Genomic DNA, 6,000 nt, shown 5'->3' with positions numbered 1-6,000 from the left:
AGTGAAGGCTTTATTTGATGAATTATCAGCAACTGGTTGACCTCTTTCACTATTAAATTTCAATTTATATTTGTTTTATAGACTTCGGGTGAGTTCAAAAACCTGGGGACTAGTCTCTCCATCAAGGTTGACCCCCTTTCATATGTAAATCTTCATAATTATCTTCTTACTTATGAGTTTCTTCATAAAAGTTCCTTCCAATCCATGACTATTATTGTTATTGCTCCTTTATTGCCGACTCCAGCCCAACCTCCATCAACCTTTGTTGCAAAACGCCAGCACTCTGGTTCATCTCACAGTAGCTTCAACACTCATGATGGTAGGGGGAGATTTCGTGGTGGCTGCAAAACAACAACTACAACCAAAACAACAACAACACAGGTTCTGGTTACCGTGGCTTTAATGGGTATAGCAATGACAATTGACAACAACCTCCGAGTTTTGTTGATCTTATTCTTTCTTCTCATGTGTGTCGACTACATAAATCTCTGTATGGGTTGAAACAAGCTCATCGGGTATAGTACACTCAGCTGAGTGATTATCTTTTATCTATTGGATATCATGCTTCAATGGTTGATACCTCTTTATTCATCTTATTTGTGGGTACTGATATATTTTATCTTTTTATTTACGTTAATGATATTTTGCTTACTAGAAGAAATTTAATCTTGCTTCACTATTTAATCCAGATGTTGAGCTCATAATTCAAGCTCTGGGATTTGGGAGTTGCCTATTATTTTTTGGGCATTGAGGTTCATCCTACTAGTATGGGTATCATGCTCCAACAAGATAAATATATTCTTGACATACTCCACATAGCAGGTATGTCTTCCTACAAACTAGTCGATACTCTTATTCCTACCTTAAAGCTTGCTATAGTGTCCGATTATATGTTTTCTAACCCTACATGTTTTCGTGAAATTGTTGGTGCTCTTCAATATCTCACATTTACAAGACTAGATATTTATTTTACCGTGAACAAAGTATGTCAGTTTATGCATGCTTCTGCAGATGCATATTGGGTTGCCGTTAAATGTATTTTGTGTTATTTGAACGGTACGATTTCTTTTGGCTTACATATCACTTGCAGTTCTTCCTTTAGTTTACATGGTTTTACAAATGTTGATTAGGCTAGTAGTGTCTATGAGTGGTTATCTTGTCTATTTCGATTGTACATTGATTGCTTGGAAATCGGTTAAACAACGTATAGTTTCTCGATATTGAACTGAGGCCGAGTATAAGACTTTAGTTGGCGGGACTTCTTAGGTCCTATGACTTAATTATTTATTGACAGATCTGCATATTACTCCTACTTCTCTGCCTATGCTTTGGTGTGATAATTTAGGTGCCACTTATTTGTCTGACAATTCTATTTTTCATGCTCGTAGTAAACATGTGGAGGTTGATTATCAGTTTGTATGCAATAGGTTGTCAAGAAGAACATTCAGATTCATTTCATTTCCTCTAAGGATCAACTTGCAGATATTCTTACCAAGTTACTTTCTACTGCTTCTTTCTATTTGTAAAAGCTTTAAATTAGTTTCCTTTGTTCACGTTCTTAGAGAAGGCAGATAGTCTCGCTAAACATGCTCGCTCTATATAAGGAATATGCATTTTCTCCTTGGTGGCTAGTGATTTTCTTATTTTATTTGATGTAAAATCTTGATTTGTTTTTAAACTTTCACTATCCATCTTAAATCACGAAAAACAAATTAAAACTTTTCATATTATGTTTTAAGATGAGTGGTGAAGTTTTATACAAGTAAAATACAAGACTCTTCATATTTTGAGAGCCAGACATGTCCCCCTTCATAGCATGATGATTTGATATAGATTGTTCAATTTTTTACAAATAATTAAGTTAAATTATTCAAATCTTGTATTTCATTTTTATCTAGGAGGTGTTTGAAAGTATGGTAGCAGTTGCTTTTCAAAATTTTTTTTACTCAAAAATACATTAAAACAATCTAAAAATATAAAAAATAATTAATCTTAAATTCAAAAATTTACTCATCCCCCGTTTGGAAGGCAATGAGAAACGGGGCGGGGGGCGTTAATGTGATGATTATAATTGTGTATTATATGATCATGTACACGACATGACAACGTAATCTGACAGCACTGGAGCTAGCATGTGTAATTGTCACTTGTCATGTTTGTCTCTCTACCGAACGAGTCCCACTAATTTCTCAAGAATCTTCAGCTGAAATCAGTAGCAATAGCTAGTGATGATCTGAAGGTACACACATATATATAGCAAAGTCACCGAAGGGATGATGACTAGTCGAATTGCGGCATAAGTCAAAGTTCAAGTTTCTCAAGACTTGACTTGCATACACACTCCTGAATTCCTGCAATGTCAATCTCTTATCAAAGTCTACTCAGAAAAATATACACTGACGACTTTTTTCAATGTGGATTAATTGATATGAGACACAACCAGAGATATGTTGTCTCCAGCGTTTCTCTCTAATACCATAGTGATTGCGCATGACATTTTTGCAGTTAATATATAGTTTTTTTCTTCTTTTTTTTCCTCCCTGCGAGAGCATCATGCATCTCTGCTACGTAAGCGATGGAGGCTACATCTCAACGCCAGCTTAATATTTGCTAGGTTCCATTGAAATTCCTTTCTCATGTAATTTCGGCCTGTCCGCTAGCTGCAACTTTTAGGATAAAATAATTACTCGAGAGATGGATGTGTTGCATATGAACGCCAGCTTAATAATTACTTTTAGGATAAATTCCTTTCTCATGTAATTTACTTCCACTTTTCACAAGATTTCACACTTTTTATAGGCCCTTGTCTCCCTCTCACTCTCTCCTTTTTCTTGTTAATAAATCAAAAGTATGGGAACAGCCTGGAAACTTTGGCATAATCTATATTATTCTCCATCTTTATTGAGTAAAAGACAAGTGCGTACACAACCTGTCCTTTAATAACCTTTGTACAACGTATACATGGCATAATCTATGCCATTACCAATTTCTACTACATTACTTCCCGAATAAGAAGATTATATAGATTGTATACTTGCATGATTAGTAAGATCAATAACTTATTATAAACAAAAAACCATTATACGCAGCAGATCATACATGGAAATTATTCATTATTCATTCTCTAGTTGAATGATAGATTAAGAAAAGGAAACATGGCAGTCTTATTTAATCCACAATTTGGTTCATGATGTGGTTTTGTGAAAGCAATTTGTTATTTTACTCGGGTGTTGTAGGCCTCTTGACAGAGTTTTTTCTGTGCGACTGTTGACGTGTGAAGGTGATGATACCCAACCACGTATACGTTGGCTAGAAAAATAATAAAAGGACCATGGTAATGGCAAAATCTGAACCCACCGTACCAAGCTGGGTTGCTTTCAGAATCATGAAGCAAGAGCACTAGATTGATGGCGATTCATCTTCAAAAGCAGGCCAGAGCTGTTAATTTCCACTTAATATCATGTGGAAAAAAAAAGTATAGAATATTATACCTTTTAACTATCAAATTACAATCTTAATTAGAACTCTCATCAATAGTATTTCTCGATTATCATAAAAAATATCTTCATAAACGATTTTACATCAATTCGATCAAAATGACCGATAAAGAAATAATGGGTTCGTTTCTATACAACTCTTCATTGATGAACAAACAAGTAAAGGGATCCATATAAAGGAAAATTACAATTAAAATCAATTCATGGCATTATCCTTAGCATCCATAGAAACAAGGTGATCCATCCCGATATTACTCTGAGCTAAAATAAAGAAGTAAAATAGTAGCTCATTTAGCTCGAAGATGAAATTAATCAAAGGGTAGCAAGCTCATGGTATTTAATTTGGCGAATAATGAAGCATAATTGCAAGATGGAAAGCAGCAGTTTGAGCAGTTGTTTAACACCGTATGGATTCAAGAATACTACGTTACAAAGTCATCTACAAAATGACGTAGTTTTCCACCATTTCTATACAAGCCCACTTTTCACTCACTTGTCTGCTCACAAAAGTCTTATTCACAAAAGCAAACAATGACAAAAATGGGCGCAAGAGCCTACCCTAGTCAACACAAGATGTTTGTCGCGTATGGGAGTGTGAAATTGAAAATTTGCTACACTATATGTGTATGTGATGATCCACAAATTCACTAGTGAGTTGATGCTACCCGAAGATGAACTAGGTTTGTCAACATGCATGCATCATTACAAAAAACTTCTGCTCTAGTTGAGTTGTTCAAGCCACACACGTGTTGTGATTCTTGACTCACAAACACAAATATCACAGCCACCATATTCAAATCTTTGAGAAATCTTATCCTTAGTGTATATTGATCTAAATTCAAGAGAATCTTCTGTTTGTGCTATTCCTATCTGTTCCCATTGTTCCCTCAAAGCACATTTTCTCTGTTAGATTCTTTGAACGGTGAGGCTGTACTAGATTGACACTACTGTGGGGTATTGGAGATTTTATTAGAGTTTAAGTGCTCATATAATTGTTGCTGATCCATGGTGCATTTATGACGACAATGCAATAAAAAAAAATGTTGAGCTTTCCTTCGTTTCTTTTCTTCCCCTTTTCCTTTTAGTGTAGGGAAAAGGTTTTTGTTTAAGCTTTAATCCGTACTTGTAGGCTCAAGTTTGTATGCCCACATTCTCTCGCGCGCGCGGTGGGTGGGTGGCCAGATTGCTGTAGGTGGGTGGGTGTCATATGTATTTTAGTTGAACACATAATGGTAAGCACAACAACGATGGGGCTTCTATGAAGCTGTCACTTGTACAAAATATGAGCCTGATCCGAGTGCTTTCACCATTAATATATTGGGTGTTTTTATTTATAGGATGTGATTATAAGCAATCAATGGTATTGTATACAAGGAATACAACCAAACAATTATAAAAATAAATTACAATCTTTAATTATTTAAAACCCTTGATTTCATCATTTGATTTGATACTTTAATTTCTCTATAGTTGGTGGTTGTATCGATTGTTAGTTTGTATATCATATAGTCAATCAGTTGGTTACACGTGATATTATTTTATTCATGTAAAACATATTTAATTTTATTAAATAAAGGTATTATTTATTTTTAATATTCATTTATATTTAATTTATAAATTTAATGATCGATAAATGAATCTAGGGTAACGATAAAATCTATGGAACAAATTAAAACACTTTGCGAAGGAAATTATAAAGATGTTATAATTATTAGATTTATATCGTATCAAAGTATTGTTCTTAAATGTTACTGGTCAATACTCTCTTAATAATGGACATTTATTAAAGTTGTTGAGACTAGTACATATTATGTTCTTTCCTATATGAAAGGAAACAGCTGATCTTATAAGTTGAGGTATGAGGAAAACCTAAAACTAATATGTAATTGTTTGTCAGATGACATGTACACTGAATTGATCCGCTTGAGAATTTTATATGGAGATATCACATGTGTCTATGGAAAGACTCACGTGACGGTTATGTAAGTGATCCTTATAGACTTGAGATCACTAAGTTATCTTATATATGAAGTTTTATGTTTTGATCATGCTACACGTTATCTTGGTAAACGTAACAAATGGACAGACATTAGATATAACATAAACTATATGAAGGTATTTGAGTGATAAAAAAAGGATTCATCACCCTAAGTGAATTAGAAAAAATGCTACACATGTTCTTAAATATTATTGATTGTTAAATCATTGTGCAAGGTGGAATTAGATTTGAAAAGAGTTTCAAATCAAATGATTAATGACTATAATATTGCGAACAAATATGATTTGACATGACAGACACACTCCATTCTAAAATATCTAAATCAGAATGTTATTAATGAAGGGATAATAATTACACTGAGAAATCAGTCAGTGAAAGGTTAAATCAAAACACTTATGACTTTTCTAATAATCAATTATTGAATTGATCTTGAAATATAAATTAATCAATTATAGAATTGATAATAAATTAAATTATTTAATTTATTTAATTCTATTTATTTAG

The sequence above is a fragment of the Populus trichocarpa genome, chromosome 13 (genome assembly GCF_000002775.5).
Source record: "Populus trichocarpa isolate Nisqually-1 chromosome 13, P.trichocarpa_v4.1, whole genome shotgun sequence".
NCBI classification, from domain to species: Eukaryota; Viridiplantae; Streptophyta; class Magnoliopsida; order Malpighiales; family Salicaceae; genus Populus; species Populus trichocarpa.
The sequence above is the reverse complement of the archived record's forward strand: the minus strand, read 5'-3'. Positions refer to the sequence as shown.